General features: G+C 38.8%; 1 non-coding gene across 1 annotated transcript; it reads left to right on the top strand.

The window, feature by feature from the left end:
* The first annotated feature begins 8,114 nt into the window (after positions 1–8,114).
* LOC135277622 (small nucleolar RNA U3) lies at positions 8,115–8,323 on the top strand. The gene has a single exon (XR_010345233.1). It is a non-coding gene; the product is annotated as a small nucleolar RNA U3 (small nucleolar RNA).
* The last annotated feature ends 8,254 nt before the right edge of the window (positions 8,324–16,577 follow it).

The following is a 16,577-nucleotide window of genomic DNA, read 5'->3' as shown; positions in this document are numbered from 1 at the left end:
TGCCCTTCCACTCTTTGCCTAAATAGCAGGACATAAATTTGTCAAGGTGTCCTCCTTCCCCTCTCTACCATAAAGGAAGAAGTTAATCATCAGAGACAGTGCTACACCCTATCAGTGCAAAGGTGGGCACCAGAAAAATTTACATAACAAACTTTGCTAAAATTAGCCCTTACTTACTATTACTTTCCCCCATATATCTGCTTTCTCACAATTTGCCACCTTGAGAAACTCAAAGTCCTTTTCCTTTGTCTTGTCACTTCTCCCCTAAAAAATATATTGTGTTTTTTTACGATGCTATATAAACCCAAGTTCTAACTACCCCTTTGAGTTACTCATCACTGGGTGCTCCCATGTACATGCACAATGCACACGCTAATAAACTTCTGTTTATTTTTTTCTTGTTAATCTGTCTTTTAGTAGCCTAACATATAGGGCCATGCCAATGAGCCTGAAATGGATAGACAAAAACCACTTGTTCCTTAGTACACTAGCTATGAGCTGACACGGGAATAAGATCATCATGGTTCGAATCCTTTGGCCTTACAAAGGTTACATAACCAATTCATGCCTTAATTTCCTCATCTAAAAATAAGTGGATATTAATGTAATTTACTTTGTTATGTGGACATTTTATCCATGGAGTTAAAGTGAAGATTAAATGAGTGAATATCTCTAAAGTGCCAAGAACACTGGCGAGTACACATTATGCACTATACCAGGAAATTGCAACTGCTCTAAGATACAGATTACTAATTTCAGGAAAAACTTCCTTGCAACGTAGTGAAGGCCCCTTTGCTGGACGCTATCAAGGAGAAACTGGCTGACTATCTGTCAGTAATATAGTGAAACAGAGTAGATCATAGGCTGAGGGCCGGGATAGATGATCTCTCAAAACCCATCAAGTCTAGGACTCAATGCATATGCAGAACCATCTTCCTAATTTTCTCCAAGCATAAACTACTTGAATATTTGCTCTGAGGGAAGTTATTTGCAAAACTGACCAATAAACAAAATCCCACACGGCAGTGGCCTGAAAATCTCTATGCAGTTAGCGATGTGTGTCCATTCCTATTCAACCACATCGCCGAGCACATTGGCTACCTGAACGGCAGAGCTGAGTGACTACCCCCCTTCGTCCTTACACTGAAAATTCTTTGTTAGCCACCCAATAACTGAACAACTGCCAGTTCCTGCTGAAAATATGCCTCGACCTTAGATGGACTGTGTTTCCCTTGACGCTAACAATGAAGAGCCTTCACTACTGAAAAAGAAACTATATCTAAATCCTTGTTGTGATACAGTTACCCAGGATTCATACAGCATATTAAAAACAACATACCAAACAGCTTTATTTTAAAATATATACATGGCTCCAACTAACTGAGGGCAGGCAATTATTTCCACTTAATTTCTAAAGCTGATCTGACTAGTTATTAATATGTCATCTATTCATGACCACGGACGCAAATTTTATAAATCCAGTTTGAAAATGATTAATCTAATGGGCTTTTCTTCGTTTTCTTTTTTATCTTTCCTTAGTACTTGACAATTCTCTCATTACCTGCCTATTGAAAACTCTCTTCCCCCTTGACTTAGTGACTCACAAATCTTACATTCTCAATCCTTTAAATACATCATCTCTGTTTCCAGTCCTCCCTGCCGTCTTCCTGATGTGGTCATTAGGTTTCTGCTCTTTGCACTCTTCTCCCTGTGAACTAATCCCTTTATCTTAACGCCAAATACCATCGGTTTCAAGCAATCTAAAAAGGCTCATTAGGGAATGATAATGACAAAAGGTTTGAGAGGCAATGCTAAGCGACATTGCTCCTTTCTTCAACCATATTAATGCAGTTCAGAATTACATGTTGTTTTAACAGTCATATTGCAAGCATGTTGGGTTTAAATAAAACTCATCAGTATTGCAAAAGAAATTTGATTGATGAGACAGACAAAAATGGTTTTTTAAACCTAAAGTAATTGATTTTGAGTTGTGACATGTCCATCTGTCTTAATGGCTGACGTGTACTTCCAATCGTTGATGAATTGAGGCAGTTCTAGCTCTGGCTTTGACCCAGACACCAGCTGGAGACTTGTGCTTTCACGACGTCTCCATGCAAAGGCTTCTCCCATGACCCCAACCAAACATAGCTAAAAATAATACCATTCCTGCTCACTTCCACTACTTGAGTACTCTTTCTACTCAGATCTGAAAACTCAACTGTCTTTGACTCTTTTCTTCTCCTTCATCTTAATAGTGTCTTGGTAACCAGTGAGCCACAAGGTCTCACTGACATTTCCCATAAGCCACCACTTCCCGGCCCTTTTCCTTGTATTCTCATTTAAGCTTTCACAGTCTAAGGTCTGGATTACAACAAAAGTTCAACTGTTCTTATTGTCACTGGCCTTCCTCCTCTCCAATCCGGCACATCAGCCTCCTAAAACACAGGTTTTCACTAATTCATTAATTCTTCATCCAATAAATATTTATTGAGCACCAACCTATATGCCAGGAAGACACTCCAGAGTGGTAGCCACACAAGAGGTGCCCAATAAATCTTTGTGGAAAGTTTGTAAAATTCTTCTATTTATTTAGATTTAGTGAAGATTCTTTGAGCAACTTGACACTGCTGATGCTTATTAGAGGGGAGTTGAGTCAAATGACCTGGTTTGCAAACTTTCTTAGCATAACAGTGTAACATATTGAAAACTGTTCCTTAGGGGCCACTGTGAGAGCCTCACACACCATATTAATGCTTCAATGTCCCCTTCCAGTTCGCCATGGTACAAAGGACAAAGTCAAGGGAATGTGAGAGGAATAAAGGCGTTCTTATTCTTGTTATTTATTTGCCTAGCCCATACCTCCACATGGGGTCAGGCTTACAAATGAAAGAAGTATGGAGTTGTTATTTCTTAAGGCTCATCAAAAAAGCCTTTGACCAAAAATATATCACCTTCTGGGCCAACTTCATAGTGAAATTTCACAAGTTATTTTTTGGAATTAAAACATCAAGAGCTCAGCCTAAAATGTTATTTGGGAAACTACATATTAAACCATGGTTTGCCTTTAATTTCTTACTACCCAATAAGCTATGTTCAACAACACTTCAATTATTTGTAGTCTCTAGCACATCTTCACTTTCTTTTCATTCCTGCTGCTGTCATGCAAGGTCAGGCTCCACCAGGACTAGCATGCAGATTTGTACAGGTTGAAAACTGAACATCTCCAGGGTGTACCATTACCATCAACTACACAACAACCTATACTTCTCAATCAGCCTTTTCTTCTCTCATTTCTATTGTAGTTTAAAAAAAATTTACTTATCTAGCATAAAGTATATATAGTATATGTATAAAGTATCAGATCCTTCCTTTCCAAACAGAATTTCCATAATAAAAAACTCAGTCCTCTTATTCCATATAGCTCCACTTGCTGTTCACCTACTGGTCTCATGTTGAACATGGTAACATCTGATCAGTCAGTTCCTCTTCCCCGGATATTCTTTCCTTCTCTTCGTTCTCTCCCAATTCATGTCTATCCTCTAAGTCCTAGTCTAAATCCTGTCTCTTCCATAAAACTTTCCCAGACAATTCCAGCTCAGTATTCTCTCTCTGCGCTGCTCTTCCAAGAAATACCATACAGTCTGCACGTTTCACACGTTTTTTGCAGAATTAATTTTTATGTACATATTTTCTTTTAAAGAAACTGCAAAATTGTGAGCTGAGATTGTGCCACTGCACTCCAGCCTGGCACCTGGTGACAGAGCAAGACTCTGTCTCAAAAAAAAAGAAACTGCAAAATTATCAATGACAGAAGCATGATTTACTATTATTTTTACATTTTTTAATTAAAAACCAGGCAATGTTGATGTTGAGAAAACTCCGTGAACAGCACATTTAAAAGCATCTTTCCATATGCATAATATAATTTAACAATTTAGGACAGGCACAAATGCTGACGCCTCTAATCCCAGCACTTTGGGCGGCTGAGGTAGGCGGATCACTTGAGGTCATGAGTTTGAAACTAGCCTGGTCAACATGGTGAAACCCCATCTCTACTAAAAAGAATAGAAAAAGAATTAGCCAGGTGTCATGGCACATGCCTGTGGTCCCACCTACTTGGGGGGCTGAGGCAGGAGAATCATTTGAACCCAGAAGCGGAGGCTGCAGTGAGCTGAGATCATGCCACTGCACTCCAGCCTAGGCAACTGAGTAATATGTCTCAAAAAAACAATTCAACAATTTAACAAACAGAATAATGTTCTGTTATCATTTGACAGTGTCTCCCAAAAGATAATGTGCTGGAAACAATCTTTCTGCCCCCATTGATGGACTAATACCACTATCATTGGAGGGTTTATTATCACAGAAGTAGCTTTGTTATGAAAGCAAGCTCTCTTTGGCTCTTTTGCTTTTGCCCCCTCGTCATTTTATATCCTTTGCCTTGTTATGATACAGCAAAAGGCCTTCACCTGGATGCCAGCACAATGCTCTTGGACTTTTCATCCTCTAGAACCATGAGCTAAATAAACTTTTTCTTATAAATTACCCAGTCTATGGGATTCTACTGTAGCAACAGAAAACAGACTAAGACAAATACATAGAACTGATACTGATTCTTAGTTCAAGTCGATGGAAGAACTATGAAATCATACAACACAATTGAGGACATTCAATTGGGTGTGAGACTCATGAATTGACAATAAAAAACTTTTTGAATATTAGTTTTTGCTAGGAGGACAATATCACTTGAACTACTAAGTTGGAAAAGTTAGATAGAGACTGGGAAGAATTTACTGCAAAAATATTTGTCGAGTATCTACTATGTACAAGTTCTGTTCCAGGTCCTGAACAAAATATCCATAATTAATGGCTGCTATGGAACTCACAACCTCATGGGGCCTTGTGACAGTATATGTTATAGAGTTTCAATCAATAACTGTCTTTGAATTTAGCCAAACTATGTATTCAGACATTCACAATTATCATTGAGAAAGTTGGAAGTTTTAAGGCAGTTTTATAAAATTTGTAAAGGTTTAAACAAAAATTTGCAATATAACAACAGAAGGAACAAAAAGTGACAACTTGATTGCTTTTCAGAACTGTTCTAATTTATGAGAACTGAAAGAAACCATTGGCTTCCAAGGACAGATTTGAAGCTGCCGAACATGGAAGAACCTAGACTCTCATTGCACCTCAGACCCGAACTGGCTGTGAGACCCTGGGGAAGTTACCCAATCTCTCTGAGCCACATTTCTCTCTATGTAAAATGAGCTACTGGACTACATGATCTCAAAGACAACTTCTATTTCTAGTGTTCTAGGAGTCTATATTTGCTATGGGCTGGAATTTAATATAAGGCTGCTCTGTCTTGGATCCCACTCATTAGAAGTTTACAGGGAGCCAAAAAATCATCGTCCTTGAAGATGAGATTTCCCAGGAAGTCAGGCAATGTGTGTCCATCAAGGGTTGAAGACTGTGCTTTCTCCTCTACAACATGCTTCTCTCTATCATGTTTGATAAACAACGTTTGACAGAGATAGTTTTGAAGCCTAAAAATAATAATATACACATCTTATTTCTATAATCTTCTGCGGTGGTTCCAAGGTACCCCTGTGGCTAAAGTTTGAAGAAGACCAAAAAGTGCTTATAACACTACAGCATCCTTTTCAGGGGTTTTCTGTGTACCCTCAGCAGCAAAGACGTGGCAGGGCACATCTTCAGTCGTGGACATGCTGGTGCCGGAGCTGTCACAAATGCCAGGTACACAGCTCTACAGAGACACTTCGAACGAAGGGGAAGCCCAGGGACTGACAAGGCTACAGGGAATGTCCCATGTAACTTCCCTGTATCTGAAAAACAGCAATGCAAAAATTGAAACTTCTGCTCATAAGTTGGCAGCAGAGCTGTGGGAAAAGTTTTGGATGGAAGGAAAGCCAGTAAATATTGATCTTTTGGCTCTGCCTTTTCATAAAAGGCAAAAATGGCTCTTCCCTTAATGAAGAATGGCTGGGAGAAGCTTAGAAGATGCACTGATTTGGTTTCATTCTACTCAGTTTATCTAAACCAGATCCAAATGATCTAAGACTTTCTGGGTTATAAAATGGGACTGGAATTCTTAGGGCAGACATGTACAATTTCCAAGGCTCCCTATTTCTTGTCATCCTTTCAACAGTGTGGTGCCAGCAAAAACCAGCTAATAGAATCTTATGATCCAAAATTAATTTGGAAAAAAAAATAACCCGCCAGAATTTTTTAACCTAAAAAACAGGGCGGCAATTTAGGTTGGATTTGCATTTTCGGCAAAGGTTCCCATTAGTCTTACTTTTATGTTTGTGGATTCGCTCAAGTCTAGTTTTAATAAGGACAGTTTTAGAGGCCTGGGCAGATTTTGAATGACTGATGGGCACCAACAAAGCTGGAAGTGTGCCAGGGGCCACTGGAAGTTCTTGGAGAGTCATTTCAAAGTCCTCACTTCCTTAAACACCCAGGTTTCAATCTAAAAGTGAGTACCTTCCTCCTTAGTTACCCTCCTCTTTGGAAAAGGAGAAACTGAAAGAACAGGCTATTTTGTTAATAACATTTATTTTTTACTAACCAAGAAAAGGTTTAACTCATACTATGGAGCCTACCCCGACTCTAATTCATTTTATTCTTTTGCTTCTCTGAACTACAATATTTGCCACACTTTACTTTTAAAATTGGTAATATCACTCTTTTTGTTCCCTTATAGGCACATAAGAGACAGGCTAATAGAAACAAATCGATGTAGGTTTGTGTTTAGTAAGATGAAACTGAGGTAGCGAGATGAAGCTTAGGTAGTTAAGATGAAGATAGGTAGTTTGCTTTTTTCAACTATAACATTTGCCAGAAATTTTACTTTTAAAATTGGCAATATTGCTTTTTGTAGCTTATAGAAATAATAAATAATCCAAGTCTGTAGTTTAGCAAAATGAAACTTAGGTAGTTAAAATTAACATTCATGTTCAATTGACATACAATTAATTTCATTACGTTTGCTAACCATGATTTACAAAACAGTGAAATGAGTTAGATTTTAAATTATATTCAAACAATAACCTATTAATTTAGTTGTTAATGTTTTAAAGAGAGGCATGGATTCATTTTTGGCTTTTAAAATAACATCTTAAAGCCAACACTTATGTTAATTCCCAGTTTAGTTTCTTTTAAAATATTTCCACTCTGATAACAAACTGGGGCATGTAAATTTGGTAAAATTGTTGTTTCTTACTTTTAAAAACTTAGTGGCTCATGCCTGTAATCCCAGCACTTTGGGAGGCCAAGGTGGGAGGATCACGAGGTCAAGAGATCGAGACCATCCTGGCCAACATGGTGAAACCCCTTCTCTACTAAAAATACAAAAATTAGCCAGGTGTGGTGGTGCGTGCCTGTGGTCCCAGCTACTCAGGAGGCTGAGGTGGAAGAATCGCTTGAACCCAGGAGGTGGAGGTTGCAGTGAGCCAAGATTGCCGCCACTGCACTCCAGCCTGGCGACAGAGCAAGACTCCGTGTCAAAAAAAAAAAAAAAAAAACTTAAATGTGAAATGGCATGATTTATCTTAATAAAGAAATACCAGTAAAAGTGTAATTTTTCATTGATATACATAGTAGCTAGTTTATTTTATTTTTATTTTTTTCAAGATGGAGTCTGAGTCTTGCTCTGTCACACAGGCTGGAGTGCAGTGGCATGATCTTGGCTCACTGCAACCACCACCTCCTGGGTTCAAGCAGTTCTCCTGCCTCAGTCTCCCAAGTAGCTGGGATTACAGGTGCCCAACACCATGACCAGCTAATTTTTGTATTTTTAGTAAAGACAGGGTTTCACCATATTAGTCAGGCTAGTCTCGAACTCTTGACCTCATGAACCTCCCACCTTGGCCTCCCAAAGTGCTGGGATTACAGCTGTTAACCACCCCGCCCAGCCTAGTAGCTAGTTTATTTTCAATCACGTTAAAACAGTATTTAAATGATACATATTTAAATTAATCTTAACACAGTCATCCTGATTTACCTAATTTACCTAATTTTAGTTATCTTAATTACCAATCAGAACAAATATAAGCCATCTGTCTTTGTGGAATCAATAAAACTAGGTTAAGACTATACTTTCAGGGATTATTTCAGATAAAATTCTACAGTTTCTCTGAACTGTAGAGCACCAGAAACCATGAAAAGAGGGTATAGCATTCTCTCCTGAGTATGAGGCTGGCTGTTGGTGTTCCCTCACTGCAACCGCCATATCCACTAATGATCATTATTCTCTCACTCTGGGAGAGGAAGAGAGAGAGGACGCAGTCTGAGTGGTTCTCATTTTAAAAATAAAATTATATAAGTAATAAATAAAACTATGTTTTTGTCTACTTTATGGAAAATCTAGTTCTATTGACAAATTCATAACTATATCTTTAATATACATACACACATGGACATGTGTGCACAGACACACACACACATGCACACACACAAACACACATACACACCAATCAGTAAAACTCAAGCAAAAGAATGTTGCTTTCTAACTAGTTTATGCTCAACATAATCTAATCAAGTGAGGCTTTGGTATAAAGCAATAATCTCAAGATATCATTCTAAAATATGCAGGAAAACAAAAAGAAAATGGTTATATAAATATCTAAACACTTTGCTTAGATATTTTTTCAGCCAAATATTGTATTTCAACACTTCAAAGTTTTACCTTCCACAAAGCACTAAAACATGGACAAAGTTCAGCCGAGTTCATTGCCACTTTACATCTTTACATCGGGGACCACATTTCCTTCAGTTTTCAGTAACCTGGTCTTAATTTCTGCCTCATCAAAATGCCCTTTAGGGTCTATATTGTTTATGACCACCTGGGTAATTTCTAAGAGAACTGAAGTCTCCTCTACAACTCTCCTATACTGAGCCTTCACCAGAATCGTCCCTAATGCTCCATTCACAGAAATATAGGCTTTTTTTTAGCATGCACCTCCAAACTCTTTCAGACCCTTTTCATTACCCAGTTCCTAAGCCACTTCCAGATTTTTAGGTGTTTGTTACAGCAGCACCCCACTTCTTTCTTAATCTGTTCAGGCTGTTATAACAAAATACTCCAGACTAGGAAACTTATAAACAACAGAAATGTATTGCTCACGGTTCTGTAGCCTGGAAAGTCTACATCAAGATTAAGGTGCCGGCAGATTCGGCGTCTGGAGGCCTGTTCGTCGAAGATGGCGCCTTCCCTCGTGCTCACGTGGTAGAAGGAGTAAACAAGCTCGCTCACGCCTCTTTTATAAGGACACTAATTGCATTCATGAGGGCAGTGCCTCCCAAGGGCCCCACCTCCCAAAGGCCCCATCTCTTAGTACCTGAAGCTTCTGAATATGTATTTATACACACATTTTATTATGTGAATCTCTGTTTACTAATACAGGTCAAAAAAGCTAAATCTATTAGTATCACATAATCTTTAATATGTAGAAAGATTTCTTTGTGGTTTTTTTTTCTTTGTTTCTGAATGAAAATACTTATTATTCAGGAGTTCAGTCTCCATGAATTGTCCTTCATATGTGCTAACAATTCTCTCACATTTTTATCTTTATGCTAATTTATTCTGAATTTTGAGATTGTTTCTAAGTTTATTGTCTAATATATTCTTTAAATGTCCTGTTATATTGAGTCTGTTTTTCCTATTTTAAGACGCATTTTACTTTTATTAATGTTTTTGTTTTGAAAAAATTCTTATCTCAGCCTGTGTCAAAATACATGTCCTCATTGAGAACAAGATGTTTTCTAAATACTTCTTATACTTCATTAAATAAACCTATTTAGGAGGAAGCAGACTTCTGAGTAACTAATGCTTCACTCTTCTCTCGTTGCAAAATATTTTCAATGTCTCATATTTTTCTGTTTACTCATTCTTGAGCAATGTAATGAACATGCTCTGAAATGCTGGTTTAAAACTCATTCAATACACTTTTCATATATAGAAAAATACTTAGGCCTGGTGTTGAAAACAATACATTTAAAGGTCTTTACACTCACCAATGCCCACCTGCTGGCCATTTACCTCCATGCTAATCTATCGCTGAAGAGCAAATTGTTGCCCAGTGGGTTTCAAACAAATGTGAAATCCTTCAGCAGAGCAGAGGTCTTTATTCTCATTTTTTAAGTCATACAAATAGATTCAACCAGAATTCCAAAAGTAATAAAAGAAAGAAGCATGCAAGTGTCAAGCTCTTGTTCCCCGCTCTGCTTTTCATTGTCCCCTGTGCCTTACTACGGAGATGATTTACCATGAAGTTTGTAAGGCTTAAACTTCAAGATCGCTCACTTGCATGAGGCCCTTGCAATGTCTATGAGAGTCCACGACGAAGCGATTAAAATGTTCAAATATTTTTGTAAAATTTGTAAAACGTAGATATTTTATCCACTCAATCTTCCCTGTACGTCAGGTGACTATGAAGTAGCCAGAGTCATTTTCGGGATCCTAATAAAAAATTGTTTGAGAAAAATTTAGTTTGCTTTCGGTGGAACGTATTGGTGCGGATCACAGACACTCCCCTAAACAGTTAAGTCATTGCTAGCCATGCACCAAGACAGTGAATGACTTGGAAATAAACCCCACATCACTCCTAAACAGAGGTCAAACTTGTGTTAGCTTTCAAATTTCTATATCACAGGAAAGGTGGAGTTCCTTCTGTAACTTAAAGTTGGTAACGTCCTCAAACTCAGGGATTTAGAGGAGCTCACACTCACTTTTGCCATCAGTTCTTCCTGAATATTAACAATCTCTGTTTACTTTAAAGAAAATGTACTCCATATGTTTCAGAATCATTTGTGCTTAAATCACCACATGGGAAACATAAATATTCAATATACACATGTAGAAATGTTTTTATATGTGGAAGACACTACTTTTATTTTTAAAATGAATAGTTCTTGTCTTGATCTCTGACCGGGAAAAAAGAAAAAAGATTCCCTCCCAGGTGTGGCTGCTCATTCTACAGGTGATTTCAGGCTCTGGGAAGGTGTCCTCCCATTGACCTTGAGTCGTTACAGCTGTACCAGTTAATTCAGCAGGAAGGAGTTCAACCTCTTACTTAGTTCCATGCTTTTTAGCCACATTGAAGACCAAGGCATCATGTTTTCTGTGCCCTAATCCAAGGACAGGAAGCATATATTTACCCTAAAAGTAGTGAGACTCTGTTCTTCTCCTGACTCTTCTACTAGGCAGCCATTCCACTTTGAAGAAGCAATCTACTGAGATTCAGCTTGTTCAATCACATAGGAAATGATGTAGATACTTCCATCTTAATCTTTTTAATGCATATATTGAGAAAATAAACATTTTTTAAAAAGAGCAAGGCCAGGTGTGATGGCTCACACCTGTAATCCTAGCACTTTGGGAGGCCAAGGCAGGAAGTGAACTTGAGCCCACGAGTTCGAGACCAGCCTGGGAAACATGGTGATACCCCATCTCTAAAAAAGATACAAAAACTAGCCAGGCTTGGTGGCGTGCACCTGTAGTTCCAGCTACTCAGGGGGCTGAGGGTGGGAGACTCACTTGAGCCCAGGAGGTTGAGGCTACAGTGAGCCGTGATTGTGCACTTTACTACAGCCTAGGTGACAGAGTGAGACACTGTTTCAAAAATAAAAGGGCAAAAGACACAACAATTTCTATGCCACTTACATGGTTTTCTGGTATATTGCAATAACAATAATAATAAGGCTCAATAAGGGTTTATGGCTGGAATGCTACTTTAAGGAGAAGTTAACACTCTAACTTGCAAGAGAATAGTTCTGATACATAAGCAACAGCATAAAGATCCTTGCAGTCTTAGAATGAATCCCCAGGAGACCCACTGCTCACACCCAGCTGCCCTTACCCCCACCTTGGATTAGTCTCATTCTCATTCAGGGCTGTGTCATTCCACAGAGCACAAATGGATCTGGCCCTTGGTGAGGTTTCATCTTTCTCTTAACGCCTAGCATAGCCTCATTTATTCATGCTTACTAAGCAGAAAGGGGGTGTAACCCTCTGTGCCGTTTAGTACTAGGGATATAACCACACTGAGATCCAGATGGATAAATTCTGCTTGACATCACCTAAATTTCTCAAAGGCACCAAAAATCAATATATCAAAAATGAACTCTTGATCTTCCCCTAAGTCCTAGCTTTCTCCCAGTGTTTTCTATCCCAGAATGTGTGACCCCCATGTATCCCCTTGAGAGAGAAAGCCACAATCATAAAGATCCCCCTTTCCCTCAAAACCCATACTACATCACCAGATCCTGTTGGCTTTGTCCCCTACACAATTCTAAAATAGTCTTTCCCCTAACATTTGCAGGGTCCAGAGCAAGGGAACACATACCATATGTGGAAATAATTTAAAGGTATAAATAAAGTGAACAAGCTGTTAGGTAAGATAGTTCTATTTTTCCACCTTGACAAACACATCTTCATAATGACCAGGAGAGCAGGGTTCAGATGAAAAATTCTCCATCTCCTTGGAGTTTTGTGCCCTTAATTAGGGACTGGGGATTGCTGGACCACATTTCATAGATGGCAGACAACAGGCTACCCCATGTTGTCCCATCCCACCTGCAAGAGACCTACTGCAAGGGACCTCATGGACACACACGTTGGCACTCAGGCTGCATGTCCAAGTTCCACAGGCTCTCTTTACAACCTCTGTGCATAGCTGCTGCTCCTAGCCTACTAAGTCCATTCAAGCTAGTATAATAAAATTCCATAAACTAGGTGGCTTATAAAAACAGAAATGCATTTCTCACAGTTCTGGAAGCTGAGAGGTCTAAGATCAAGGTGACAGCAGATTCAGCGTCTGGTGAGACCTGCACTCTGGTTCTTACAAGGTATCTCGCTATGTCTTCACATGATGAAAGGGACAAAACAGTTATCTGGGGACTCTTTTATCAAGGCACTAATCCCATTCATGTGGGCCCCACCCCTGCGATCTAAATATTTCCCAAAGGCCTTACTTCCTTATAGTATTATATTGTGATTAGGTTTTCAACATATGAATTTGGAGGACACGGACATTCAGGCTGTAGCAGACACTCTGGAACCTAGGGCCAAACAGGTACTGGGGACCAGAGAGTGGTCTAGAAGCAGGTGGGGGTGGGGCTGTGTGTGGGTCAATTCTGTTAGGAGTAGCACAGGCAGAAATAGACCAGAATGAGGTTCTGTGAAGAGACAGGCCCAGGTAGGGCTCCCTTGCCTATCTAGGGATATTCCTCAGTTCTATTCATTGTCCTTTCCTTCCACTGCCACCATCCTGGGCTCTTGCCTAAACTACTTCAATAGCCTCCTAATTAATCTCTGAACATCAGTACATTCTTCACATTATAGCCAGAATGACTTCTTGTTGTAGTGATTCAAACATCCTTGGCTTAGGCTTCGGAGAGTCGATTACTCTTGAAGTTTAGGTAAATTCTTTAATGTGGTCTACAAAGATACCCCAGGTTCTGGCTCCTACCTACTTCTCCACTGCTCTTGCCCTGGCTTTCTCTCGGTCCCTTACACTCACCTTCCTCCCACCACAGGGTGTCTGTGCTCTTCCCTCTGAGTGAAATGTGCTTCTCATTTCCCCATTGCATCACATGACTCCTATTTGGCCTTCAGATCTTGGCCTCCACAGGAAAACCCTGACCTCTTCGCTATGCCCATCTCCTATCACCATGCATCTCTCCTACGCTTTCACAGCTTCTCCTTCACACTGAATGGTGTCGAGTGTAGTTGCAGGGTGCTTTGGGTCACTCAGCTGCACACTGTATCAACCAGACCACTCTCTAGCCAGGACTTCTAAAGGAAGTGGCTAAATTCCCACTGCCAACAAGACCAGCCACATTTCTAAAGTGGAGATGACATAACACTACATCATAAGGTTGGGAAGGGGATTAAGTAAAATAATACTTGTAAATCACTTATGATGATGCTTGATGCATTTTAAGAAGTAAATAAAATTTGCTATGCAACTTCTCTTACTCAGTCTTAACACACATATAAGACTGTATGCTGTATGTTCCATAAAGGCAGGAGCCATGTCTGATTTCCCCAGCACTTGCCAGATCAGCTGATTCATAATAGATGAACGAATGGATGAAGAGTCCCTGGCCCAGGTTTAAATGTCCTTAAAGCAAAATGAGATGTTGATTTATAGATGATTAAGAAGCCCAATATCTAGCACAGGCCTGAATTTTACTGGGTGTTTTATTAGTATTTGATAAAAGAATACATCACTAAATTAATGAAATTTCATCTTTTTGTCAACCCTCAGTCACACTGGCATGCCTTTACCCAATGGAGGGAACAGTGCAATCCTATTGGCAAACAATGAAACAGTCCTAGGCTCTGGCCTGTTGTACCTTTTACGGAATGATTTGGATAGAAGCAAAGGGGATGTCTTTGTTGAATTTAAAAATGATACAAACACAAAGAGGTATGGGAGGAGCTAACAGATCGTGTGCCAGAAAAATGTTTCCCCATCATCTGCAACGATGACATAAAATGATTACATAAAACCAAAATAGGGCTTCATTTAAATGACCACTGGCTCCACTTTTGTGTAAATCCTTCTAAGATTTTTTGTTCATATTTATCTCTCTCTCTCCGCTTATATAAATACATGTGTGCATACAGAAAGACAAATGTGCACTTATAGTTTTTAGAGAATAGGCATCACATGCAATTGTAAAACATTTTTTTCTGGCTAATGCCACATTATTAAATATTCTTCTGTAATGTCACTTTTCAATATCACAATAGGCATTCTGTAATTTACTTAACGACTGTATGATTGTTTTCAATTTTGTTATTTTGGACATCGTTGCCATGAACATTCTTATAACTGAATGTTTGCCCATAACCATTAATTCCTTAAGATAATTTTGAAATATGAGTGTTGACATATATATGTGTGTGTGTGTGTGTGTGTGTATATATATACACACGTTGGTAACTTGTTTTCCAAAAAATGCCGTATAGATTTTACTCTCCCACAGTGGTTGGTGAGGGTCCTTGTTTTCCTGCTCCTTTGCCAAAATTCTTGGTCTCATCTTTTGTTAATCTTTACTCACGTGTAAGTTAGAAGTGAGGTCTCATTGTTTTAGCTTACTCCTCTTACTAAGATGGAATTATTTCTTACACTTTATCAGCTATTTGTATTTCTCCTCACAAAATGAAATTTAACAGATGTAAATATGAAGTTCTACATTTGTTTTCCAAAAACAATCATATAATTGTAAAATAGGGAAACTTGGCTTGACTGAAGGGTACATGAAAAGAAAAATTAATGGCCAAAAAGCAAAGGGAGTGTGATAACTGTTTTTAAATGTTTGAACAGTTATCATATAGAAAAAAAATCAGGTTTAGTTTATATTTTTCCAAGAGGAAAAAGTAGGGCAGGCAGATGGAAAGTTACAGGTTGGCAGATTTTAGCTCATCTTAAGAAAGAACTTTTTAACTGTCTCAGTAATCCAAAGATGGAATGGGTGGCCTCGTGTAGGGAGATCCCCACCACTGGAAGAGATCAAGAGTATAAATGGTCTACTGTGTGGAAGTTGCAGACGGAAGGGCTTTCTGAATTGGGTTAAATGGATGACTTTGAATACCACTGGAAACGCCATGATTTTTTTTTTGCTTCTATGAAAATGAGATCACAGTAATTCTTTTAAAAATGCATTATTGGCCGGGTGTGGTGGCTCACGCCTATAATCCTGGCACTTTGGGAGGCTGTAGCAGGCGGAGTACATGAGGTCGGGAGTTCGAGACCAGCCTGACCAACATGGAGAAAGTCCATCTCTACTAAAAATACAAAATTAGCTAGGCATGGTGGTGCATGACTATAATCCCAACTATTCGGGAGGCTGAGGCAGGAGAATCGCTTGAACCCGAGAGGCAGAGGTTGTGGTGAGCCGAGTTTGTGCCACTGCACTCCAGCCTGGGCAACAAGAGCAAAACTTCATCTCAAAAAAAACACAAATTATTATTCACCTATTTGCTGTCAATTCCTATGTAAATCAGAATAAAAATACCTTTAAAGGTTTAAAAGCGCCATTTTATATCATCTAATCAAAAGATTATGAAAGTTTGTGTTTCTTAGGGTTTTGTTTTTTCACTCTTGTCTGAGCACAAAAACTGAAACTCACTTGTTAGATTTTCAGATCTGGTCAACTTAGAGAATGTTTATGTTATATTATAAACAAGATTACTAGGATTGTTGCATTTTAAAGTAAATCATTTTATAGAACATGCACCCTTTAATAACAGACTAACAGAAATGAAAAGAATTGCTTAGTTAGCAGGCCTGCTAGAATTTGGGAGCATTTCATCAGCAATTAGTTTAAGTAACATACACTCTTAAAAGTAAAAAAGCTATTCTATGAATCTACAGATTTTCACTGTATTAGCTGTGTCCCCAGCAGAGTTCAAAATGTCTAATTATGGAGGATAGGCTCTACTTGAAAAATACAGGTGGTTCGATCAAAATCGTGAAACATTCACATCTTTCCTTTAGCTACATTTCCTCTCCTTTCCACTCTCGAGTCACTTAGTAAAG

The sequence above is a fragment of the Aotus nancymaae genome, unplaced genomic scaffold (genome assembly GCF_030222135.1).
Source record: "Aotus nancymaae isolate 86718 unplaced genomic scaffold, 86718_ANA_hifiasm-v0.15.2.pri h1tg000032l_0, whole genome shotgun sequence".
In the NCBI taxonomy this organism is placed as follows: domain Eukaryota; kingdom Metazoa; phylum Chordata; class Mammalia; order Primates; family Aotidae; genus Aotus; species Aotus nancymaae.
The sequence above is the reverse complement of the archived record's forward strand: the minus strand, read 5'-3'. Positions and strand labels throughout refer to the sequence as shown.